Source organism: Lissotriton vulgaris, chromosome 5, assembly GCF_964263255.1.
Source record: "Lissotriton vulgaris chromosome 5, aLisVul1.2, whole genome shotgun sequence".
In the NCBI taxonomy this organism is placed as follows: domain Eukaryota; kingdom Metazoa; phylum Chordata; class Amphibia; order Caudata; family Salamandridae; genus Lissotriton; species Lissotriton vulgaris.
The window spans coordinates 1,545,578,936-1,545,603,911 of record NC_141693.1 but is presented as its reverse complement, the minus strand read 5'-3'; the positions used below and the strand labels follow the sequence as shown (position 1 = coordinate 1,545,603,911).

General features: G+C 41.6%; 22 non-coding genes across 22 annotated transcripts; all 22 read left to right on the top strand.

Annotated features, from left to right (window-relative positions):
• The first annotated feature begins 320 nt into the window (after nucleotides 1-320).
• On the top strand, nucleotides 321-393 carry TRNAR-CCU (transfer RNA arginine (anticodon CCU)). Its single transcript has one exon. It is a non-coding gene; the product is annotated as a tRNA-Arg (tRNA).
• A 644-nt stretch (nucleotides 394-1,037) lies between these two features.
• TRNAR-UCG (transfer RNA arginine (anticodon UCG)) lies at nucleotides 1,038-1,110 on the top strand. The gene has a single exon. It is a non-coding gene; the product is annotated as a tRNA-Arg (tRNA).
• Nucleotides 1,111-1,913: 803 nt separating this feature from the next.
• TRNAR-CCU (transfer RNA arginine (anticodon CCU)) lies at nucleotides 1,914-1,986 on the top strand. The gene has a single exon. It is a non-coding gene; the product is annotated as a tRNA-Arg (tRNA).
• Nucleotides 1,987-2,553: 567 nt separating this feature from the next.
• Nucleotides 2,554-2,626, top strand: TRNAR-UCG (transfer RNA arginine (anticodon UCG)). The gene has a single exon. It is a non-coding gene; the product is annotated as a tRNA-Arg (tRNA).
• An 804-nt stretch (nucleotides 2,627-3,430) lies between these two features.
• Nucleotides 3,431-3,503, top strand: TRNAR-CCU (transfer RNA arginine (anticodon CCU)). The gene has a single exon. It is a non-coding gene; the product is annotated as a tRNA-Arg (tRNA).
• Nucleotides 3,504-4,147: 644 nt separating this feature from the next.
• Nucleotides 4,148-4,220, top strand: TRNAR-UCG (transfer RNA arginine (anticodon UCG)). The gene has a single exon. It is a non-coding gene; the product is annotated as a tRNA-Arg (tRNA).
• An 803-nt stretch (nucleotides 4,221-5,023) lies between these two features.
• Nucleotides 5,024-5,096, top strand: TRNAR-CCU (transfer RNA arginine (anticodon CCU)). Its single transcript has one exon. It is a non-coding gene; the product is annotated as a tRNA-Arg (tRNA).
• Nucleotides 5,097-5,740: 644 nt separating this feature from the next.
• TRNAR-UCG (transfer RNA arginine (anticodon UCG)) lies at nucleotides 5,741-5,813 on the top strand. Its single transcript has one exon. It is a non-coding gene; the product is annotated as a tRNA-Arg (tRNA).
• Nucleotides 5,814-6,616: 803 nt separating this feature from the next.
• Nucleotides 6,617-6,689, top strand: TRNAR-CCU (transfer RNA arginine (anticodon CCU)). Its single transcript has one exon. It is a non-coding gene; the product is annotated as a tRNA-Arg (tRNA).
• Nucleotides 6,690-7,333: 644 nt separating this feature from the next.
• On the top strand, nucleotides 7,334-7,406 carry TRNAR-UCG (transfer RNA arginine (anticodon UCG)). The gene has a single exon. It is a non-coding gene; the product is annotated as a tRNA-Arg (tRNA).
• Nucleotides 7,407-8,209: 803 nt separating this feature from the next.
• TRNAR-CCU (transfer RNA arginine (anticodon CCU)) lies at nucleotides 8,210-8,282 on the top strand. The gene has a single exon. It is a non-coding gene; the product is annotated as a tRNA-Arg (tRNA).
• A 567-nt stretch (nucleotides 8,283-8,849) lies between these two features.
• On the top strand, nucleotides 8,850-8,922 carry TRNAR-UCG (transfer RNA arginine (anticodon UCG)). Its single transcript has one exon. It is a non-coding gene; the product is annotated as a tRNA-Arg (tRNA).
• Nucleotides 8,923-9,726: 804 nt separating this feature from the next.
• Nucleotides 9,727-9,799, top strand: TRNAR-CCU (transfer RNA arginine (anticodon CCU)). The gene has a single exon. It is a non-coding gene; the product is annotated as a tRNA-Arg (tRNA).
• Nucleotides 9,800-11,320: 1,521 nt separating this feature from the next.
• Nucleotides 11,321-11,393, top strand: TRNAR-CCU (transfer RNA arginine (anticodon CCU)). The gene has a single exon. It is a non-coding gene; the product is annotated as a tRNA-Arg (tRNA).
• Nucleotides 11,394-12,913: 1,520 nt separating this feature from the next.
• On the top strand, nucleotides 12,914-12,986 carry TRNAR-CCU (transfer RNA arginine (anticodon CCU)). The gene has a single exon. It is a non-coding gene; the product is annotated as a tRNA-Arg (tRNA).
• A 644-nt stretch (nucleotides 12,987-13,630) lies between these two features.
• On the top strand, nucleotides 13,631-13,703 carry TRNAR-UCG (transfer RNA arginine (anticodon UCG)). The gene has a single exon. It is a non-coding gene; the product is annotated as a tRNA-Arg (tRNA).
• Nucleotides 13,704-14,506: 803 nt separating this feature from the next.
• Nucleotides 14,507-14,579, top strand: TRNAR-CCU (transfer RNA arginine (anticodon CCU)). Its single transcript has one exon. It is a non-coding gene; the product is annotated as a tRNA-Arg (tRNA).
• A 645-nt stretch (nucleotides 14,580-15,224) lies between these two features.
• On the top strand, nucleotides 15,225-15,297 carry TRNAR-UCG (transfer RNA arginine (anticodon UCG)). The gene has a single exon. It is a non-coding gene; the product is annotated as a tRNA-Arg (tRNA).
• Nucleotides 15,298-16,100: 803 nt separating this feature from the next.
• On the top strand, nucleotides 16,101-16,173 carry TRNAR-CCU (transfer RNA arginine (anticodon CCU)). Its single transcript has one exon. It is a non-coding gene; the product is annotated as a tRNA-Arg (tRNA).
• A 2,357-nt stretch (nucleotides 16,174-18,530) lies between these two features.
• Nucleotides 18,531-18,603, top strand: TRNAR-UCG (transfer RNA arginine (anticodon UCG)). The gene has a single exon. It is a non-coding gene; the product is annotated as a tRNA-Arg (tRNA).
• An 803-nt stretch (nucleotides 18,604-19,406) lies between these two features.
• Nucleotides 19,407-19,479, top strand: TRNAR-CCU (transfer RNA arginine (anticodon CCU)). Its single transcript has one exon. It is a non-coding gene; the product is annotated as a tRNA-Arg (tRNA).
• A 644-nt stretch (nucleotides 19,480-20,123) lies between these two features.
• On the top strand, nucleotides 20,124-20,196 carry TRNAR-UCG (transfer RNA arginine (anticodon UCG)). The gene has a single exon. It is a non-coding gene; the product is annotated as a tRNA-Arg (tRNA).
• The last annotated feature ends 4,780 nt before the right edge of the window (nucleotides 20,197-24,976 follow it).

Here is a 24,976-nt window from a genome sequence, read left to right as displayed (position 1 = left end):
GAGACTTGGTGCCTGTTTCTGTGTCCTGCTGAAGACAAGGACGGCTTGATACCACTGTCAAAGCCCAGTTTATTGAGAAAAGCATCCAGGAAAGAAGAAGTGTTGAGTCGAAAGTGGTTCTCCTCCAATTTCTCTCCACTTGCTCGAAATGCAGAGCCTCCATTATAGCACAGAACAGAGTGTTAAAGTCGGGGATGGAAGAGGATGAAAATGGGAAGTTTACTTATGGAGAGAACTGAGAAATGTCCTGTGTGCAGACACCAGTGTTTGACGATTGAATACATTTATATAATGCCTCTAGACTGCAAGTGTTCATCTGTGCCTCAGTGGCCTAATGGATAAGGCACTGGCCTCCTAAGCCAGGGATTGTGGGTTCGAGTCCCATCTGAGGTGAAAACCAATATCCACTATTACTTTTCTAGAAAAATTTATATATTTATTACATGCTTCCGCTCAGAAGCTTATGAGGTATTAGGAACTTTGAAATGGTACAATTTTACTTCTGTACTCTTCAGGGTCATGTTGGTGTTCTGAAACTACAAAGTAGATTTTTAAACACCTATCTTTGTCAGATGCAACTTTGACCCGGCAGAAGATATACCTTTGGAAAAAATGATTTGAATTGGATTGGTGTAACTGTTGTTTCTAGAGGTGGTGACAGGCTTTCAGCTACGTGAATAGGGCAAGTCAGGATTCATGAAACGTATACAACCTTTGAGCGTGTGTAAATTGGCATATCCAGAAAGGAGCAGTTTGTACTACTGTCAAAACAGTTTCTCTCCACTTCTGGAAATATCCAGAGCTATGTAAAGCATACAACTGAGCTTTAATCTCATGAAGAAAGAGGTTTAAATGCAAAAAAGAAAACAAAAGCTTATCAAACTGGTGACATTCTCATTATATAGATTCCAAAAGAGTGCTTTAATTGAAAGGAGCTGAAAACACACAATGGGATGTAAACCTAAATAACTATCAATATCATATTTCACATCCTTGCATACCACCTACATTATAAAAATAAGCACAGCAGGACATATGACTGCGTGGCCTAATGGATAAGGCGTCTGACTTCGGATCAGAAGATTGAGGGTTCGAGTCCCTTCGTGGTCGGTTTTTGCCAATGGTCACACAACTCAGATTTCCATTCAGAATGGAAGCAGGCTCTTCCAATACTCTTATAGCCATCATGTTCTCATTCCTAAATATTCATGAAGTGGAGTACATACTGCACAGTCATTTAGATAGCATCTTCAGCCTAAAATCTTGTTCATGTTAGTGGCATTAAGAAGTGCTTCTATGTACACGCACTGAATATGTAATAGGGTTGCAGAATTTTGACTTGACAGAATGGGTTTTTATCTTAAGGGTGTGTAGATGAAATGCAAGGTGTGTAAGTATGTGTTCATGGAGTGCCTCAAGTGTAAAATCTGTATGATTTGTGCAGTTAAAGTGCTAATTTTGCCTACGAGAAAGAGAAGTACTACAGAAGAATTATAAAGGATTGGCACATTGGCTGCCTTTGCTGATGACACAGTTGGCTAATTTGTGAAGCATTGGTCTATTAAGTTGCAGAGTGTGGTTGAACTTGGTTAGGAGACTTGGTGCCTGTTTCTGTGTCCTGCTGAAGACAAGGACGGCTTGATACCACTGTCAAAGCCCAGTTTATTGAGAAAAGCATTCAGGAAAGAAGAAGTGTTGAGTCGAGAGGGGTTCTCCTCCAATTTCTCTCCACTTGCTCGAAATGCAGAGAGTCCATTATAGCACAGAACAGAGTGTTAAAGTCGGGGATGGAAGAGGATGAAAATGGGAAGTTTACTTATGGAGAGAACTGAGAAATGTCCTGTGTGCAGACACCAGTGTTTGACGATTGAATACATTTAAATAATGCCTCTAGACTGCAAGTGTTTATCTGTGCCTCAGTGGCCTAATGGATAAGGCACTGGCCTCCTAAGCCAGGGATTGTGGGTTTGAGTCCCATCTGAGGTGAAAACCAATATCCACTCTTACTTTTCCAGAAAAATTGATATATTTATTACATGCTTCCGCTCAGAAGCTTATGTGGTATTAGGAACTTTGAAATGGTACCATTTTACTTTTTGACCCGGCAGAAGATATTCCTTTGGAAAAAATTATTTGAATTGGATTGGTGTAACTGTTGTTTCTAGAGGTGGTGACAGGCTTTCAGCTACTTGAATAGGGCAAGGCAGGATTCATGAAACGTATACAACCTTTGAGCGTGTGTAAATTGGCATATCCAGAAAGGAGCAGTTTGTACTACTGTCAAAACAGTTTCTCTCCACTTCTGGAAATATCCAGAGCTATGTAAAGCATACAACTGAGCTTTAATCTCATGAAGAAAGAGGTTTAAATGCAAAAAAGAAAACAAAAGCTTATTGTACTGGTGACATTCTCATTATATAGATTCCAAAAGAGTGCTTTAATTGAAAGGAGCTGAAAAAACACAATGGGATGTAAACCTAAATAACTATCAATATCATATTTCCCATCCTTGCATACTACCTACATTATAAAAATAAGCACAGCAGGACATATGACCGCGTGGCCTAATGGATAAGGTGTCTGACTTCGGATCAGAAGATTGAGGGTTCGAGTCCCTTCGTGGTCGGTTTTAACCAATGGACACACAACTCAGCTTTCCGTTCAGAATGGAAGCAGGCTCTTCCAATACTCTTATAGCCATCATGTTCTCATTCCTAATTATTCATGCAGTGGAGTACATACTGCACAGTCATTTAGATTGCATCTTCAGCCTAAAATCTTGTCCATGTTAGTGGCATTAAGAAGTGCTTCTATGTACACGCACTGAATATGTAATAGGGTTGCAGAATTTTGACTTGACAGAATGGGTTTTTAGCTTAAGGGCGTGTAGATGAAATGCAAGGTGTGTAAGTATGTGTTCATGGAGTGCTTCAAGTGTAAAAATCTGTATGATTTGTGCAGTTAAAGTGCTAATTTTGCCTACGAGAAAGAAAAGTACTACAGAAGAATTATAAAGGATTGGCACATTGGCTGCCTTTGCTGATGACAAAGTTGGCTAATTTCTAAAGCATTGGTCTATTAAGTTGCAGAGTGTGGTTGAACTTGGTTAGGAGACTTGGTGCCTGTTTCTGTGTCCTGCTGAAGACAAGGACGGCTTGATACCACTGTCAAAGCCCAGTTTATTGAGAAAAGCATCCAGGAAAGAAGAAGTGTTGAGTCGAAAGTGGTTCTCCTCCAATTTCTCTCCTCTTGCTCGAAATGCAGAGCCTCCATTATAGCACAGAACAGAGTGTTAAAGTCGGGGATGGAAGAGGATGAAAATGGGAAGTTTACTTATGGAGAGAACTGAGAAATGTCCTGTGTGCAGACACCAGTGTTTGACGATTGAATACATTTATATAATGCCTCTAGCGTGCAAGTGTTCATCTGTGCCTCAGTGGCCTAATGGATAAGGCACTGGCCTCCTAAGCCAGGGATTGTGGGTTCGAGTCCCATCTGAGGTGAAAACCAATATCCACTATTACTTTTCAAGAAAAAAGTATATATTTATTACATGCTTCCGCTCAGAAGCTTATGAGGTATTAGGAACTTTGAAATGGTACCATTTTACTTCTGTAATCTTCAGGGTCATGTTGATGTTCTGAAACTACAAAGTAGATTTTTAAACACCTATCTTTGTCGGATACAACTTTGACCCGTCAGAAGATATTCCTTTGGAAAAAATGATTTGAATTGGATTGGTGTAACTGTTGTTTCTAGAGGTGGTGACAGGCTTTCAGCTACTTGAATAGGGCAAGTCAGGATTCATGAAACGTATACAACCTTTGAGCGTGTGTAAATTGGCATATCCAGAAAGGAGCAGTTTGTACTACTGTCTAAACAGTTTCTCTACCCTTCTGGAAAAATCCAGAGCTATGTAAAGCATACAACTGAGCTTTAATCTCATGAAGAAAGAGGTTTAAATGCAAAAAAGAAAACAAAAGCTTATCGTACTGGTGACATTCTCATTATATAGATTCCAAAAGAGTGCTTTAATTGAAAGGAGCTGAAAAAACACAATGGGATGTAAACCTAAATAACTATCAATATCATATTTCCCATCCTTGCATACCACCTACATTATAAAAATAAGCACAGCAGGACATATGACCGCGTGGCCTAATGGATAAGGTGTCTGACTTCGGATCAGAAGATTGAGGGTTCGAGTCCCTTCGTGGTCGGTTTTTGCCAATGGTCACACAACTCAGCTTTCCATTCAGAATGGAAGCAGGCTCTTCCAATACTCTTATAGCCATCATGTTCTCATTCCTAATTATTCATGAAGTGGAGTACATACTGCACAGTCATTTAGATTGCATCTTCAGCCTAAAATCTTGTCCATGTTAGTGGCATTAAGAAGTGCTTCTATGTACACGGACTGAATATGTAATAGGGTTGCAGAATTTTGACTTGACAGAATGGGTTTTTAGCTTAAGGGTGTGTAGATGAAATGCAAGGTGTGTAAGTATGTGTTCATGGAGTGCTTCAAGTGTAAAAACTGTATGATTTGTGCAGTTAAAGTGCTAATTTTGCCTACGAGAAAGAAAAGTACTACAGAAGAATTATAAAGGTTTTGCACATTGGCTGCCTTTGCTGATGACACAGTTGGCTAATTTGGAAAGCATTGGTCTATTAAGTTGCAGGGTGTGCTTGAACTTGGTTAGCAGACTTGGTGCCTGTTTCTGTGTCCTGCTGAAGACAAGGACGGCTTGATACCACTGTCAAAGCCCAGTTTATTGAGAAAAGCATCCAGGAAAGAAGAAGTGTTGAGTCAAAAGTGGTTCTCCTCCAATTTCTCTCCACTTGCGCGAAATGCAGAGCCTCCATTATAGCACAGAACAGAGTGTTAAAGTCGGGGATGGAAGAGGATGAAAATGGGAAGTTTACTTATGGAGAGAACTGAGAAATGTCCTGTGTGCAGACACCAGTGTTTGACGATTGAATACATTTAAATAATGCCTCTAGACTGCAAGTGTTCATCTGTGCCTCAGTGGCCTAATGGATAAGGCACTGGCCTCCTAAGCCAGGGATTGTGGGTTCGAGTCCCATCTGAGGTGAAAACCAATATCCAGTATTACTTTTCTTGAAAAATTTATATATTTATTACATTCTTCCGCTCAGAAGCTTATGAGGTATTAGGAACTTTGAAATGGTACCATTTTACTTCTGTACTCTCCGGACTCATGTTGGTGTTCTGAAACTACAAAGTAGATTTTTAAACACCTATCTTTGTCAGATGCAACTTTGACCCGGCAGAAGATATTCCTTTGGAAAAAATTATTTGAATTGGATTGGTGTAACTGTTGTTTCTAGAGGTGGTGACAGGCTTTCAGCTACTTGAATAGGGCAAGTCAGGATTCATGAAACGTATACAACCTTTGAGCGTGTGTAAATTGGCATATCCAGAAAGGAGCAGTTTGTACTACTGTCAAAACAGTTTCTCTCCACTTCTGGAAATATCCAGAGCTATGTAAAGCATACAACTGAGCTTTAATCTCATGAAGAAAGAGGTTTAAATGCAAAAAAGAAAACAAAAGCTTATCGTACTGGTGACATTCTCATTATATAGATTCCAAAAGAGAGCTTTAATTGAAAGGAGCTGAAAAAACACAATTGGATGTAAACCTAAATAACTATCAATATCATATTTCCCATCCTTGTATACCACCTACATTATAAAAATAAGCACAGCAGGGCATATGACCGCGTGGCCTAATGGATAAGGTGTCTGACTTCGGATCAGAAGATTGAGGGTTCAAGTCCCTTCGTGGTCAGTTTTTGCCAATGGTCACACATCTCAGATTTCCATTCAGAATGGAAGCAGGCTCTTCCAATACTCTTATAGCCATCATGTTCTCATTTCTAATTATTCATGAAGTGGAGTACATACTGCACAGTCATTTAGATTGCATCTTCAGCCTAAAATCTTGTTCATGTTAGTGGCATTAAGAAGTGCTTCTATGTACACGCACGGAATATGTAATAGGGTTGCAGAATTTTGACTTGACAGAATGGGTTTTTAGCTTAAGGGTGTGTAGATGAAATGCAAGGTGTGTAAGTATGTGTTCATGGAGTGCTTCAAGTGTATAATCTGTACGATTTGTGCAGTTAAAGTGCTAATTTTGCCTACGAGAAATACAATTACTACAGAAGAATTATAAAGGATTGGCACATTGGCTGCCTTTGCTGATGACACAGTTGGCTAATTTGTGAAGCATTGGTCTATTAAGTTGCAGAGTGTGGTTGAACTTGGTTAGGAGACTTGGTGCCTGTTTCTGTGTCCTGCTGAAGACAAGGACGGCTTGATACCACTGTCAGAGCCCAGTTTATTGAGAAAAGCATCCAGGAAAGAAGAAGTGTTGAGTCGAGAGTGGTTCTCCTCCAATTTCTCTCCACTTGCTCGAAATGCAGAGAGTCCATTATAGCACAGAACAGAGTGTTAAAGTCGGGGATGGAAGAGGATGAAAATGGGAAGTGTACTTATGGAGAGAACTGAGAAATGTCCTGTGTGCAGACACCAGTGTTTGACGATTGAATACATTTAAATAATGCCTCTAGACTGCAAGTGTTTATCTGTGCCTCAGTGGCCTAATGGATAAGGCACTGGCCTCCTAAGCCAGGGATTGTGGGTTCGAGTCCCATTTGAGGTGAAAACCAATATCCACTCTTACTTTTCCAGAAAAATTGATATATTTATTACATGCTTCCGCTCAGAAGCTTATGTGGTATTAGGAACTTTGAAATGGTACAATTTTTATTCTGTACTCTTCAGAGTCATGTTGGTGTTCTGAAACTACAAAGTAGATTTTTAAACACCTATCTTTGTCAGATGCAACTTTGACCCGGGAGAAGATATTCCTTTGGAAAAAATTATTTGAATTGGATTGGTGTAACTGTTGTTTCTAGAGGTGGTGACAGGCTTTCAGCTACTTGAATAGGGCAAGTCAGGATTCATGAAACGTATACAACCTTTGAGCGTGTGTAAATTGGCATATCCAGAAAGGAGCAGTTTTTACTACTGTCAAAACAGTTTCTCTCCACCTCTAGAAATATCCAGAGCTATGTAAAGCATACAACTGAGCTTTATTCTCATGAAGAAAGAGGTTTAAATGCAAAAAAGAAAACAAAATCTTATCGTACTGGTGACATTTTCATTATATAGATTCCAAAAGAGTGCTTTAATTGAAAGGAGCTGAAAACACACAATGGGATGTAAACCTAAATAACTATCAATATCATATTTCCCATCCTTGCATACCACCTACATTATAAAAATAAGCACAGCAGGGCATATGACCGCGTGGCCTAATGGATAAGGCGTCTGACTTCGGATCAGAAGATTGAGGGTTCGAGTCCCTTCGTGGTCGGTTTTTGCCAATGGTCACACAACTCAGATTTCCATTCAGAATGGAAGCAGGCTCTTCCAATACTCTTATAGCCATCATGTTCTCATTCCTAATTATTCATGAAGTGGAGTACATACTGCACAGTCATTTAGATTGCATCTTCAGCCTAAAATCTTGTTCATGTTAGTGGCATTAAGAAGTGCTTCTATGTACACGCACGGAATATGTAATAGGGTTGCAGAATTTTGACTTGACAGAATGGGTTATTAGCTTAAGGGTGTGTAGATGAAATGCTAGGTGTGTAAGTATGTGTTCATGGAGTGCTTCAAGTGTAAAATCTGTATGATTTGTGCAGTTAAAGTGCTAATTTTGCCTACGAGAAAGAGAAGTACTACAGAAGAATTATAAAGGATTGGCACATTGGCTGCCTTTGCTGATGACACAGTTGGCTAATTTGTGAAGCATTGGTCTATTAAGTTGCAGAGTGTGGTTGAACTTGGTTAGGAGACTTGGTGCCTGTTTCTGTGTCCTGCTGAAGACAAGGACGGCTTGATACCACTGTCAAAGCCCAGTTTATTGAGAAAAGCATCCAGGAAAGAAGAAGTGTTGAGTCGAGAGTGGTTCTCCTCCAATTTCTCTCCACTTGCTCGAAATGCAGAGAGTCCATTATAGCACAGAACAGAGTTTTAAAGTCGGGGATGGAAGAGGATGAAAATGGGAAGTTTACTTATGGAGAGAACTGAGAAATGTCCTGTGTGCAGACACCAGTGTTTGACGTTTGAATACATTTAAATAATGCCTCTAGACTGCAAGTGTTTATCTGTGCCTCAGTGGCCTAATGGATAAGGCACTGGCCTCCTAAGCCAGGGATTGTGGGTTCGAGTCCCATCTGAGGTGAAAACCAATATCCAGTATTACTTTTCTTGAAAAATTGATATATTTATTACATGCTTCCGCTCAGAAGCTTATGTGGTATTAGGAACTTTGAAATGGTACCATTTTACTTTTTGACCCGGCAGAAGATATTCCTTTGGAAAAAATGATTTGAATTGGATTGGTGTAACTGTTGTTTCTAGAGGTGGTGACAGGCTTTCAGCTACTTGAATAGGGCAAGGCAGGATTCATGAAACGTATACAACCTTTGAGCGTGTGTAAATTGGCATATCCAGAAAGGAGCAGTTTGTACTACTGTCAAAACAGTTTCTCTCCACTTCTGGAAATATCCAGAGCTATGTAAAGCATACAACTGAGCTTTAATCTCATGAAGAAAGAGGTTTAAATGCAAAAAAGAAAACAAAAGCTTATCGTACTGGTGACATTCTCATTATATAGATTCCAAAAGAGTGCTTTAATTGAAAGGAGCTGAAAAAACACAATGGGATGTAAACCTAAATAACTATCAATATCATATTTCCCATCCTTGCATACTACCTACATTATTAAAATAAGCACAGCAGGACCAATGACCGCGTGGCCTAATGGATAAGGTGTCTGACTTCGGATCAGAAGATTGAGGGTTCGAGTCCCTTCGTGGTCGGTTTTAACCAATGGACACACAACTCAGCTTTCCGTTCAGAATGGAAGCAGGCTCTTCCAATACTCTTATAGCCATCATGTTCTCATTCCTAATTATTCATGAAGTGGAGTACATACTGCACAGTCATTTAGATTGCATCTTCAGCCTAAAATCTTGTCCATGTTAGTGGCATTAAGAAGTGCTTCTATGTACACGCACTGAATATGTAATAGGGTTGCAGAATTTTGACTTGACAGAATGGGTTTTTAGCTTAAGGGTGTGTAGATGAAATGCAAGGTGTGTAAGTATGTGTTCATGGAGTGCTTCAAGTGTAAAAATCTGTATGATTTGTGCAGTTAAAGTGCTAATTTTGCCTACGAGAAAGAAAAGTACTACAGAAGAATTATAAAGGATTGGCACATTGGCTGCCTTTGCTGATGACACAGTTGGCTAATTTGTAAAGCATTGGTCTATTAAGTTGCAGAGTGTGGTTGAACTTGGTTAGGAGAGTTGGTGCCTGTTTCTGTGTCCTGCTGAAGACAAGGAAGGCTTGATACCACTGTCAAAGCCCAGTTTATTGAGAAAAGCATCCAGGAAAGAAGAAGTGTTGAGTCGAAAGTGGTTCTCCTCCAATTTCTCTCCTCTTGCTCGAAATGCAGAGCCTCCATTATAGCACAGAACAGAGTGTTAAAGTCGGGGATGGAAGAGGATGAAAATGGGAAGTTTACTTATGGAGAGAACTGAGAAATGTCCTGTGTGCAGACACCAGTGTTTGACGATTGAATACATTTATATAATGCCTCTAGCGTGCAAGTGTTCATCTGTGCCTCAGTGGCCTAATGGATAAGGCACTGGCCTCCTAAGCCAGGGATTGTGGGTTCGAGTCCCATCTGAGGTGAAAACCAATATCCACTATTACTTTTCTAGAAAAATGTATATATTTATTACATGCTTCCGCTCAGAAGCTTATGAGGTATTAGGAACTTTGAAATGGTACCATTTTACTTCTGTACTCTTCAGCGTCATGTTGATGTTCTGAAACTACAAAGTAGATTTTTAAACACCTATCTTTGTCGGATACAACTTTGACCCGTCAGAAGATATTCCTTTGGAAAAAATGATTTGAATTGGATTGGTGTAACTGTTGTTTCTAGAGGTGGTGACAGGCTTTCAGCTACTTGAATAGGGCAAGTCAGGATTCATGAAACGTATACAACCTTTGAGCGTGTGCAAATTGGCATATCCAGAAAGGAGCAGTTTGTACTACTGTCTAAACAATTTCTCTACCCTTCTGGAAAAATCCAGAGCTATGTAAAGCATACAACTGAGCTTTAATCTCATGAAGAAAGAGGTATAAATGCAAAAAAGAAAACAAAAGCTTATCGTACTGGTGACATTCTCATTATATAGATTCCAAAAGAGTGCTTTAATTGAAAGGAGCTGAAAAAACACAATGGGATGTAAACCTAAATAACTATCAATATCATATTTCCCATCCTTGCATACCACCTACATTATAAAAATAAGCACAGCAGGACATATGACCGCGCGGCCTAATGGATAAGGTGTCTGACTTCGGATCAAAAGATTGAGGGTTCGAGTCCCTTCGTGGTCGGTTTTTGCCAATGGTCACACAACTCAGCTTTCCATTCAGAATGGAAGAAGGCTCTTCCAATACTCTTATAGCCATCATTTTCTCATTCCTAATTATTCATGAAGTGGAGTACATACTGCACAGTCATTTAGATTGCATCTTCAGCCTAAAATCTTGTCCATGTTTGTGGCATTAAGAAGTGCTTCTATGTACACGCACTGAATATGTAATAGGGTTGCAGAATTTTGACTTGACAGAATGGGTTTTTAGCTTAAGGGTGTGTAGATGAAATGCAAGGTGTGTAAGTATGTGTTCATGGAGTGCTTCAAGTGTAAAAATCTGTATGATTTGTGCAGTTAAAGTGCTAATTTTGCCTACGAGAAAGAAAAGTACTACAGAAGAATTATAAAGGTTTTGCACATTGGCTGCCTTTGCTGATGACACAGTTGGCTAATTTGGAAAGCATTGGTCTATTAAGTTGCAGAGTGTGGTTGAACTTGGTTAGCAGACTTGGTGCCTGTTTCTGTGTCCTGCTGAAGACAAGGACGGCTTGATACCACTGTCAAAGCCCAGTTTATTGAGAAAAGCATCCAGGAAAGAAGAAGTGTTGAGTCGAAAGTGGTTCTCCTCCAATTTCTCTCCACTTGCACGAAATGCAGAGCCTCCATTATAGCACAGAACAGAGTGTTAAAGTCGGGGATGGAAGAGGATGAAAATGGGAAGTTTACTTATGGAGAGAACTGAGAAATGTCCTGTGTGCAGACACCAGTGTTTGACGATTGAATACATTTAAATAATGCCTCTAGACTGCAAGTGTTCATGTGTGCCTCAGTGGCCTAATGGATAAGGCACTGGCCTCCTAAGCCAGGGATTGTGGGTTCGAGTCCCATCTGAGGTGAAAACCAATATCCAGTATTACTTTTCTTGAAAAATTTATATATTTATTACATGCTTCCGCTCAGAAGCTTATGAGGTATTAGGAACTTTGAAATGTTACCATTTTACTTCTGTACTCTCCGGACTCATGTTGGTGTTCTGAAACTACAAAGTAGATTTTTAAACACCTATCTTTGTCAGATGCAACTTTGACCCGGCAGAAGATATTCCTTTGGAAAAAATGATCTGAATTGGATTGGTGTAACTGTTGTTTCTAGAGGTGGTGACAGGCTTTCAGCTACTTGAATAGGGCAAGGCAGGATTCATGAAACGTATACAACCTTTGAGCGTGTGTAAATTGGCATATCCAGAAAGGAGCCGTTTGTACTACTGTCAAAACAGTTTCTCTCCACTTATGGAAATATCCAGAGCTATGTAAAGCATACAACTGAGCTTTAATCTCATGAAGAAAGAGGTTTAAATGCAAAAAAGAAAACAAAAGCTTATCGTACTGGTGACATTCTCATTATATAGATTCCAAAAGAGAGCTTTAATTGAAAGGAGCTGAAAAAACACAATGGGATGTAAACCTAAATAACTATCAATATCATATTTCCCATCCTTGTATACCACCTACATTATAAAAATAAGCACAGCAGTACATATGACCGCGTGGCCTAATGGATAAGGTGTCTGACTTCGGATCAGAAGATTGAGGATTCGAGTCCCTTCGTGGTCGGTTTTTGCCAATGGACACACAACTCAGCTTTCCGTTCAGAATGGAAGCAGGCTCTTCCAATACTCTTATAGCCATCATGTTCTCATTCCTAATTATTCATGAAGTGGAGTACATACTGCACAGTCATTTAGATTGCATCTTCAGCCTAAAATCTTGTTCATGTTAGTGGCATTAAGAAGTGCTTCTATGTACACGCACTGAATATGTAATAGGGTTGCAGAATTTGGACTTGACAGAATGGGTTTTTAGCTTAAGGGTGTGTAGATGAAATGCAAGGTGTGTAAGTATGTGTTCATGGAGTGCTTCAAGTGTAAAATCTGTACGATTTGTGCAGTTAAAGTGCTAATTTTGCCTACGAGAAAGAAAAGTACTACAGAAGAATTATAAAGGATTGGCACATTGGCTGCCTTTGCTGATGACACAGTTGGCTAATTTGTGAAGCATTGGTCTATTAAGTTGCAGAGTGTGGTTGAACTTGGTTAGGAGACTTGGTGCCTGTTTCTGTGTCCTGCTGAAGACAAGGACGGCTTGATACCACTGTCAAAGCCCAGTTTATTGAGAAAAGCATCCAGGAAAGAAGAAGTGTTGAGTCGAAAGTGGTTCTCCTCCAATTTCTCTCCACTTGCTCAAAATGCAGAGCCTCCATTATAGCACTGAACAGAGTATTAAAGTCGGGCATGGAAGAGGATGAAAATGGGGAGTTTACTTATGGAGAGAACTGAGAAATGTCTTGTGTGCAGACACCAGTGTTTGACGATTGAATACATTTAAATAATGCCTCTAGACTGCAAGTGGTTATCTGTGCCTCAGTGGCCTAATGGATAAGGCACTGGCCTCCTAAGCCAAGGATTGTGGGTTCGAGTCCCATCTGAGGTGAAAACCAATATCCACTCTTACTTTTCCAGAAAAATTGATATATATATTACATGCTTCCGCTCAGAAGCTTATGTGGTATTAGGAACTTTGAAATGGTACCATTTTACTTCTGTACTCTTCAGAGTCATGTTGGTGTTCTGAAACTACAAAGTAGATTTTTAAACACCTATCTTTGTCAGATGCAACTTTGACCCGGCAGAAGATATTCCTTTGGAAAAAATGATTTGAATTGGATTGGTGTAACTGTTGTTTCTAGAGGTGGTGACAGGCTTTCAGCTACTTGAATAGGGCAAGTCAGGATTCATGAAACGTATACAACCTTTGAGCGTGTGTAAATTGGCATATCCAGAAAGGAGCAGTTTTTACTACTGTCAAAACAGTTTCTCTCCACCTCTAGAAATATCCAGAGCTATGTAAAGCGTACAACTGAGCTTTATTCTCATGAAGAAAGAGGTTTAAATGCAAAAAAGAAAACAAAAGCTTATCGTACTGGTGACATTTTCATTATATAGATTCCAAAAGAGTGCTTTAATTGAAAGGAGCTGAAAACACACAATGGGATGTAAACCTAAATAACTATCAATATCATATTTCCCATCCTTGCATACCACCTACATTATAAAAATAAGCACAGCAGGACATATGACCCCGTGGCCTAATGGATAAGGCGTCTGACTTCGGATCAGAAGATTGAGGGTTCGAGTCCCTTCGTGGTCGGTTTTTGCCAATGGTCACACAACTCAGATTTCCAGTCAGAATGGAAGCAGGCTCTTCCATTACTCTTATAGCCATCATGTTCTCATTCCTATTTATTCATGAAGTGGAGTACATACTGCACAGTCATTTAGATTGCATCTTCAGCCTAAAATCTTGTTCATGTTAGTGGCATTAAGAAGTGCTTCTATGTACACACACGGAATATGTAATAGGGTTGCAGAATTTTGACTTGACAGAATGGGTTTTTAGCTTAAGGGTGTGTAGATGGAATGCAAGGTGTGTAAGTATGTGTCCATGGAGTGCTTCAAGTGTAAAATGTGTATGATTTGTGCAGTTAAAGTTCTAATTTTGCCTACGAGAAAGAGAAGTACTACAGAAGAATTATAAAGGATTGGCACATTGGCTGCCTTTGCTGATCACACAGTTGGCTAATTTGCGAAGCATTGGTCTATTAAGTTGCAGAGTGTGGTTGAACTTGGTTAGGAGAATTGGTGCCTATTTCTGTGTCCTGCTGAAGACAAGGACGGCTTGATACCACTGTCAAAGACCAGTTTATTGAGAAACGCATCCAGGAAAGAAGAAGTGTTGAGTCGAGAGTGGTTCTCCTCCAATTTCTCTCCACTTGCTCGAAATGCAGAGAGTCCATTATAGCACAGAACAGAGTGTTAAAGTCGGGGATGGAAGAGGATGAAAATGGGAAGTTTACTTATGGAGAGAACTGAGAAATGTCCTGTGTGCAGACACCAGTATTTGATGATTGAATGCATTTAAATAATGCCTCTAGACTGCAAGTGTTTATCTGTGCCTCAGTGGCCTAATGGATAAGGCACTGGCCTCCTAAGCCAGGGATTGTGGGTTCGAGTCCCATCTGAGGTGAAAACCAATATCCACTCTTACTTTTCCAGAAAAATTGATATATTTATTACATGCTTCCGCTCAGAAGCTTATGTGGTATTAGGAACTTTGAAATGGTACCATTTTACTTCTGTACTCTTCAGAGTCATGTTGGTGTTCTGAAACTACAAAGTAGATTTTTAAACACCTATCTTTGTCAGATGCAACTTTGACCCTGCAGAAGATATTCCTTTGGAAAAAATTATTTGAATTGGATTGGTGTAACTGTTGTTTCTAGAGGTGGTGACCGGCTTTCAGCTACCTGAAGAGGGCAATGTCAGGATTCATGAAACGTATACAACCTTTGAGCGTGTGTAAATTGGCATATCCAGAAAGGAGCAGTTTTTACTACTGTCAAAACAGTTTCTCTCCACCTCTAGAAATATCCAGAGCTATGTAAAGCATACAACTGAGCTTTATTCTCATGAAGAAAGAGGTTTAAATGCAAAAAAGAAAACAAAAGCTTATCGTACTGGTGACATTTTCATTATATAGATTCCAAAAGAGTGCTTTAATTGAAAGGAGCTGAAAACACACAATGGGATGTAAACCTAAATAACTATCAATATCATATTTCCCATCCTTGCATACCACCTACATTATAAAAATAAGTACAAAAGGACATATGACCGCGTGGCCTAATGGATAAGGCGTCTGACTTCGGATCAGAAGATTGAGGGTTCGAGTCCCTTCGTGGTCGGTTTTTGCCAATGGTCACACAACTCAGATTTCCATTCAGAATGGAAGCAGGCTCTTCCAATACTCTTATAGCCATCATGTTCTTATTCCTAATTATTCATGAAGTGGAGTACATACTGCACAGTCATTTAGATTGCATCTTCAGCCTAAAATCTTGTTCATGTTAGTGGCATTAAGAAGTGCTTCTATGTACACGCACAGAATATGTAATAGGGGTGCAGAATTTTGACTTGACAGAATGGGTTTTTAGCTTAAGGGTGTGTAGATGAAATGCAAGGTGTGTAAGTATGTGTTCATGGAGTGCTTCAAGTGTAAAATCTGTATGATTTGTGCAGTTAAAGTGCTAATTTTGCCTACGAGAAAGAGAAGTACTACAGAAGAATTATAAAGGATTGGCACATTGGCTGCCTTTGCTGATGACACAGTTGGCTAATTTGTGAAGCATTGGTCTATTAAGTTGCAGAGTGTGGTTGAACTTGGTTAGGAGACTTGGTGCCTGTTTCTGTGTCCTGCTGAAGACAAGGACGGCTTGATACCACTGTCAAAGCCCAGTTTATTGAGAAAAGCATCCAGGAAAGAAGAAGTGTTGAGTCGAGAGTGGTTCTCCTCCAATTTCTCTCCACTTGCTCGAAATGCAGAGAGTCCATTATAGCACAGAACAGAGTGTTAAAGTCGGGGATGGAAGAGGATGAAAATGGGAAGTTTACTTATGGAGAGAACTGAGAAATGTCCTGTGTGCAGACACCAGTGTTTGACGATTGAATACATTTAAATAATGCCTCTAGACTGCAAGTGTTTATATGTGCCTCAGTGGCCTAATGGATAAGGCACTGGCCTCCTAAGCCAGGGATTGTGGGTTCGAGTCCCATCTGAGGTGAAAACCAATATCCACTTTTACTTTTCCAGAAAAATTGATATATTTATTACATGCTTCCGCTCAGAAGCTTATGTGGTATTAGGAACTTTGAAATGGTACCATTTTACTTCTTTACTCTTCAGAGTCATGTTGGTGTTCTGAAACTACAAAGTAGATTTTTAAACACCTATCTTTGTCAGATGCATCTTTGACCCGGCAGAAGATATTCCTTTGGAAAAAATGATTTGAATTGGATTGGTGTAACTGTTGTTTCTAGAGGTGGTGACAGGCTTTCAGCTACTTGAATAGGGCAAGTCAGGATTCATGAAACGTATACAACCTTTGCGCGTGTGTAAATTGGCATATACAGAAAGGAGCAGTTTTTACTACTGTCAAAACAGTTTCTCTCCACCTCTAGAAATATCCAGAGCTATGTAAAGCGTACAACTGAGCTTTATTCTCATGAAGAAAGAGGTTTAAATGCAAAAAAGAAAACAAAAGCTTATCGTACTGGTGACATTTTCATTATATAGATTCCAAAAGAGTGCTTTAATTGAAAGGAGCTGAAAACACACAATGGGATGTAAACCTAAATAACTATCAATATCATATTTCCCATCCTTGCATACCACCTACATTATAAAAATAAGCACAGCAAGACATATGACCGTGTGGCCTAATGGATAAGGCGTCTGACTTCGGATCAAAAGATTGAGGTTCGAGTCCCTTCGTGGTCAGTTTTTGCCAATGGTCACACAACTCAGATTTCCATTCAGAATGGAAGCAGGCTCTTCCAATAATCTTATAGCCATCATGTTCTCATTCCTAATTATTCATGAAGTGGAGTACATACTGCACAGTCATTTAGATTGCATCTTCAGCCTAAAATCTTGTTCATGTTAGTGGCATTAAGAAGTGCTTCTATGTACACGCACAGAATATGTAATAGGGTTGCAGAATTTTGACTTGACAGAATGGGTTTTTAGCTTAAGGGTGTGTAGATGAAATGCAAGGTGTGTAAGTATGTGTTCATGGAGTGCTTCAAGTGTAAAATCTGTATGATTTGTGCAGTTAAAGTGCTAATTTTGCCTACGAGAAAGAGAAGTACTACAGAAGAATTATAAAGGATTGGCACGCGAGGTCCACCGAACTTTAAAACCCATCCGTCATACTCAGTTCTGACTTATGCCTCAGCGCTTGGACGCCCTTGGGCAGCAACCGCGCTTTATAAATGACAATACAATACAATACAATACATTGGCTGCCTTTGCTGATGACACAGTTGGCTAATTTGTGAAGCATTGGTCTATTAAGTTGCAGAGTGTGGTTGAACTTGGTTAGGAGACTTGGTGCCTGTTTCTGTGTCCTGCTGAAGACAAGGACGGCTTGATACCACTGTCAAAGCCCAGTTTATTGAGAAAAGCATCCAGGAAAGAAGAAGTGTTGAGTCGAAAGTGGTTCTCCTCCAATTTCTCTCCACTTGCGCGAAATGCAGAGCCTCCATTATAGCACAGAACAGAGTGTTAAAGTCGGGGATGGAAGAGGATGAAAATGGGAAGTTTACTTATGGAGAGAACTGAGAAATGTCCTGTGTGCAGACACCAGTGTTTGACGATTGAATACATTTAAATAATGCCTCTAGACTGCAAGTGTTTATATGTGCCTCACTGGCCTAATGGATAAGGCACTGGCCTCCTAAGCCAGGGATTGTGGGTTCGAGTCCCATCTGAGGTGAAAACCAATATCCACTCTTACTTTTCCAGAAAAATTGATATATTTATTACATGCTTCCGCTCAGAAGCTTATGTGGTATTAGGAACTTTGAAATGGTACCATTTTACTTCTGTACTCTTCAGAGTCATGTTGGTGTTCTGAAACTACAAAGTAGATTTTTAAACACCTATCTTTGTCAGATGAAACTTTGACCCGGCAGAAGATATTCCTTTGGAAAAAATGATTTGAATTGGATTGGTGTAACTGTTGTTTATAGAGGTGGTGACAGGATTTCAGCTACTTGAATAGGGCAAGTCAGGATTCATGAAACGTATACAACCTTTGAGCGTGTGTAAATTGGAATATCCAGAAAGGAGCAGTTTTTACTACTGTCAAAACAGTTTCTCTCCACCTCTAGAAATATCCAGAGCTATGTAAAGCATGCCACTGAGCTTTATTCTCATGAAGAAAGAGGTTTAAATGCAAAAAAGAAAACAAAACTTTATCGTACTGGAGACATTTTCATTATATAGATTCCAAAAGAGTGCTTTAATTGAAAGGAGCTGAAAACACACAATGGGATGTAAACCTAAATAACTATCAATATCATATTTCCCATCCTTGCATACCACCTACATTATAAAAATAAGCACAGCAGGACATATGACCGCGTGGCCTAATGGATAAGGCGTCTGACTTCGTATCAGAAGATTGAGGGTTCGAGTCCCTTCGTGGTCGGTTTTTGCCAATGGTCACACAACTCAGATTTCCATTCAGAATGGAAGCAGGCTCTTCCAATACTCTTATAGCCATCATGTTCTTATTCCTAATTATTCATGAAGTGGAGTACATACTGCACAGTCATTTAGATTGCATCTTCAGCCTAAAATCTTGTTCATGTTAGTGGCATTAAGAAGTGCTTCTATGTACACGCAGGGAATATGTAATAGGGTTGCAGAATTTTGACTTGACAGAATGGGTTTTTAGCTTAAGGGTGTGTAGATGAAATGCAAGGTGTGTAAGTATGTGTTCATGGAGTGCTTCAAGTGTAAAATCTGTATGATTTGTGCAGTTAAAGTGCTAATTTTGCCTACGAGAAAGAGAAGTACTACAGAAGAATTATAAAGGATTGGCACATTGGCTGCCTTTGCTGATGACACAGTTGGCTAATTTGTGAAGCATTGGTCTATTAAGTTGCAGAGTGTGGTTGAACTTGGTTAGGAGACTTGGTGCCTGTTTCTGTGTCCTGCTGAAGACAAGGACGGCTTGATACCACTGTCAAAGCCCAGTTTATTGAGAAAAACATCCAGGAAAGAAGAAGTGTTGAGTCGAAAGTGGTTCTCCTCCAATTTCTCTCCACTTGCTCGAAATGCAGAGCCTCCATTATAGCACTGAACAGAGTATTAAAGTCGGGCATGGAAGAGGATGAAAATGGGGAGTTTACTTATGGAGAGAACTGAGAAATGTCTTGTGTGCAGACACCAGTGTTTGACGATTGAATACATTTAAATAATGCCTCTAGACTGCAAGTGGTTATCTGTGCCTCAGTGGCCTAATGGATAAGGCACTGGCCTCCTAAGCCAAGGATTGTGGGTTCGAGTCCCATCTGAGGTGAAAACCAATATCCACTCTTACTTTTCCAGAAAAATTGATATATATATTACATGCTTCCGCTCAGAAGCTTATGTGGTATTAGGAACTTTGAAATGGTACCATTTTACTTCTGTACTCTTCAGAGTCATGTTGGTGTTCTGAAACTACAAAGTAGATTTTTAAACACCTATCTTTGTCAGATGACACTTTGACCGGGCAGAAGATATTCCTTTGGAAAAAATGATTTGAATTGGATTGGTGTAACTGTTGTTTCTAGAGGTGGTGACAGGCTTTCAGCTACTTGAATAGGGCAAGTCAGGATTCATGAAACGTATACAACCTTTGAGCGTGTGTAAATTGGCATATCCAGAAAGGAGCAGTTTTTACTACTGTCAAAACAGTTTCTCTCCACCTCTAGAAATATCCAGAGCTATGTAAAGCGTACAACTGAGCTTTATTCTCATGAAGAAAGAGGTTTAAATGCAAAAAAGAAAACAAAAGCTTATCGTACTGGTGACATTTTCATTATATAGATTCCAAAAGAGTGCTTTAATTGAAAGGAGCTGAAAACACACAATGGGATGTAAACCTAAATAACTATCAATATCATATTTCCCATCCTTGCATACCACCTACATTATAAAAATAAGCACAGCAGGACATATGACCCCGTGGCCTAATGGATAAGGCGTCTGACTTCGGATCAGAAGATTGAGGGTTCGAGTCCCTTCGTGGTCGGTTTTTGCCAATGGTCACACAACTCAGATTTCCAGTCAGAATGGAAGCAGGCTCTTCCATTACTCTTATAGCCATCATGTTCTCATTCCTAATTATTCATGAAGTGGAGTACATACTGCACAGTCATTTAGATTGCATCTTCAGCCTAAAATCTTGTTCATGTTAGTGGCATTAAGAAGTGCTTCTATGTACACACACGGAATATGTAATAGGGTTTGTAGGAGAGTAGGGTCTGCTATCCTATGGTCACCCCAAATTTTTGCTTTTTGCTTCACTGGTTTCTGACTTAATGTGGCTGTGGGCCTGCTAATCAGACCCACAGCCTGCTGTTCTCTCTCTAAATTACTGCCAATGCACTCTAGGTGCATTACGAATTGGAACTGGTTCACCTTATGAGCCCCTGTATAAGTGCACCCTAGGTGCCCAGGGCATAGGTGTATCCAAGGCCTACCAGGGGCTGCAGCATGTATTATGCCACCCCTGGCCTGGCCTCCATATTTGACACAACTGGCTGATCACTCAGCTGGGGTAAGTCGGTGTAACCACCTCTTACTTAGGTACAGTATGTCTGTGCCTAACCCTAAACTGGACACATATGTTCCTATCAGCCACTCCTATGGAAGGCCTCATCAATCCTGGAGGCAGAGTGCTTGGAAATATGTGAGATGGTGCTCTAGCATGAGCTGAGCCTGTCTGCAGCTGTCGGGAACAACTCCCTAAGCTGTTCCGGGATATTGCCATACCATATACTCTTAAGTGCATTATAATCCTCGCGGTTAAATGCTATCTTTGGTTTGGCTTTATCAAAACATGTCGAGTAAGGTGTCATACGAATTGGAATACTATCCCCTCGCCAATTCTGGCGACGGGGATAGCATTCCACCCTTCTAGAGGGACACGACATGTGTGTAGCCTTAACCCCGGTTAAAGTTAAACAGAGCCTCAGCTTCACAAAATGGACGCTGCCACCACAGACACAAGTCTGGCCTCCTGCTGCTGACCGAAACTCGGCAGATGGTGGCCTGGACAAAGGGTTTCCTGCCTTGGGAGGTGCGAGCACCACCCCAGACAGGATTTTGTGTATTGGGTAGGACAGGGCTGAATAGAATCAGACATGCCCGGGGCACACAAGGTGTCCCCGTGCATAGGCCAGCCCAAACCGGTTCTGGGGCCTTCCAGCCCCAGTCCTGGCGCGGAGCTGGACAAAGGAAAGGGGGTGTAACCGCCCCCCTTCCTGGTTCCTCCCAGAGGAGGGACCTAGTAGGTGATCCACCCCCTAGATTGGAATAAGAGGGGGAGCAGTGCCATTGCACAGCAGATCATCCCGAAATCAACTTAAAACTAAGAAGAAGACTGGACTTCGACATTCTGCTGCACAGAAGACTGAAGAGAATCTCCCTTGTGGCCAAGGAGTGACCACCCTGTGAACACAGGTACCAACCAGCAACTCGACGTCTGCTTTGCCGCCGCCTCCCGCCGGAGCCCGAGCCCAGAGCCCGACAAGAACCAGATTCCCAGACCTCTCAGAGCCCGATCCACAGTCCCTGCAAAGAAGGGACCCGTGGAGGCACCGAGTGACGTGGGACCGGACCTCTTGAAAGACACCCGAACAGCTGACTGCGCAGCTTCTGAGGCATCCTCGACGTTGTGCTTTGGGGATTGAGAACCCCCACCACCAAGCAGCCCTTGCACCGAAGATCAGCCCTCCAGCATCTCCACGATCTGCGTGGGGCCCTTTTGCATTGTGCCACTCGACGCGCCATCCCGGCCACTAGCCACGCGGCCAGCGGCCATCTTGGCGACGAACCCGAAGATTTAAACAGCAGGTCTGGTTGCTCCAGACCTACCCAAGCTCCTGTGAAAAGGAGCACCCGCTCTGACCTTGCTGGTCCGAGTGAACAGCATCTTTCAACTTCTGCGTGGCTTGCATTTGCCAAGGCCTGTTTGCTCCGATCAGGTCGCCGACACCGCCAACAGCGAGAAGCCTACGTGGGACAGCTCGTGACCGACTCCTGGACGTCCTCGACCCCGGGTATCCACGTGGCTGCAGAAAGAAGCTACCCGACAACGCCTGTCTGCACCCGACATCACCTGGTTCCACTCTGGTTCCACGGCAGTCACTGGCTAGTGACTTTGAACACTGTCCCCTCTGCTTTCAGGTCTTCACATCTACAGATCCACCCTTGGATCCACCGGAACTCTTCTCATCGAGCCGCCTGCAGCATCTCCTGCTCCAAGCACCATCGACCAGCGTGACGAAACCCGACACATCTTCGACCCTGTGCACCCGCTTCCTGTGGGTGAGGTAACTCAGCTCCGCCGGTGCTCCTGCACTGGTACACATCCCAAGGGCCTGGGTTTTAAGTTTCAGCTCCGTAGGTCACTCGGAAGGTTCCTAACTTTCTAACTTTGTGCTTTTTACGCACCATAGACTTTGTATTGAGAAGTGCGTGCACTTTGAACACTGCACCCGAGTCCCGTGGGCCTTTCCCGACTTAGTTAACTCCAGTCTCGAATAGCTCCAGCGATTCCCAAGGCCCTAGGCCTCTTCACTTTCCTCCTGGTATCCCTTATACCACTTATTTAGTATATGGTTTAGGTGGCCCCTAGGGCTCATCCATATTGTGCAACTTTTGTGTATTTTAAACTGTCTTGTGATTTAACGCTTGTGCTTCTGTGCTCATAAAGAGTCCAGGGGATTTTAATAGTTAATAAATCAATATATATTTTCAATATATATCTGTGTGGTGTCCCTTTCATTTGGTATTCAAGGGGATTGTGTATGGTATAACAGCTGGCTTCACATGCCTTTCAGAGTTTAGCCTAAGACTGCTTTGTCCACGTTACCACTAGGATAACTGGTCTACAAGGTTGAATTACAACCATCATCATAAGGGTTGCTTGGCATGGTACAAAGTGATCACTAGAACTAGTGAGCATTATATACCAGGCCAACTTCTCACATTGGTGAGCAGCGGATTGGGATCTGAGCTTGCTGTTGTTTTACCATTACAATCTTTGAGATTATCATCTGAAAGATCACACAGGTACCTGCTAGGTACATATAAAACAAGACTAGTATACTTAAGTTCTACTGAGCTTAGTTGTTGTAGAGCAAAGGGAGTAGCACACCCTAGCTACAACTACTAGATAGGTTTAGTAGGTAAACACCAGTGTAGGTAGATTGCAACACATCCACCCACACTAGAGCAATGTCTGGAGCAGAGGGGTCCAGTGGACTTACTCCTGTTGAGAGTGACCCTCCAAGGGCACCATCCAAATTTGCTATTTTTTCCTTTAAGGAATTAAGACAGCTTTGTGTCTTAAGGGGTCTGAAGACAGGGCCTTCCCCTACTACAGACCACCTAAGAGAGCTCTTAGACCAGTCTGAGACTCTAAAGCCCTCTAAGGCAAACCCCACAGGGGATGCTGAAGGAGGCCATCCTTCAGAGGATGACACTGTAGACACCCCTGCCCCTATCATCCTGGTAGATGAGGAAGCCTCCACCACTGGAGCTCCTCAAGTAGATGTAGAGGAAGAGGAAGAAGAAGAGGAGGAGGAGGTGGAAAGCAGTGAGTCAGATGATGACAGAGATAGTCAGGTGCTGGTCAGTAGACTGAACCAGGCTAACTTAAGTCAACTTGGGAATGAATCAGGTAACAACCCATTCAGACCCTCAGGTGGACTTAACCAGGAGCCTAGGAGGAGAAGGATTCACTCAGGTGACTCTGACAACTCCTATGCTTCTAGAGGTTCTCATGGTCACTCCAGAAGGAGGATGACTAGCCCTCAGAGAAGGGAACATGAGACCAAATTGAGAGAATCTCAAATTAGAGAGGCTGAATTGAGAGTCCAGAGACAAGAGTTGGAGATTGCCCTGGCCCAAGAGAAACTTGCTAGAGCAAGACAGCCTAGAGAGAGTGGGGTAATAGAACCCACTGGTGGCAGCAATATCCACAAGGATAAAGACAGGTCTTTTGATAATAGAAACCTGAGTAAGATTGTGCCCCCCTACAAAGCTGGGGATGACATCCATAAATGGATTACTGCAATGGAGAGAGCCTGCAGAGTACAGCAGATCCCTCAGGAGCAGTGGGCAGCAATCTTGTGGCTCTCCTTTGAAGGTAGAGGCCGAGACAGACTCCTCACAGTTAGTGATGGGGATTCTAGAAACTACCTGGTCCTGAAGAGTGCTCTGATTGATGGGTTAGGCTTAACCACTGAACAGTACAGGTTAATGTTCAGAGATACCCAGAAGACACAGACTCAGGACTGGTCTGAATTTGTTGAGTGTGCCACTAAGGCTCTGGAGGGATGGTTGCTGGGAAGCAAGGTTACAGACTATGAAGGATTGTATAATTTGCTGATGAGAGAACAAATTTTAAATAATTGTCAGAACCAGCAGTTGCATCAACATTTGGTTGACTCAGATTTGACCTCTCCCCAAGAATTGGGAAAGAGGGCAGATAAATGGGTAAGAACCAGAGTTAAGCAAAAGAACCAGAACCAGAACCAGGGTGGTGACCAGAAGAAAACAGACCAGAAGGGTGGGGAGCAGAAAGCTAAAGACCAGAAGTCTTCAACAGGGCCCCAAACTGAGACAGAGGGTGGGTCCCAAACTTCCAAGAAGAAGAAGAAAGAAGGTCAGAAGAAACCCTGGTGTAAAACTTGTAAGAACACCTCTCACTGGACAAGTGAGTGTAAAAAGGGTGGAGCCCCCAGCACTGCAGCCCCTAAGGCACCTGCACCCACTAGTACAGTTAGCAGTGCTGGTCCTCA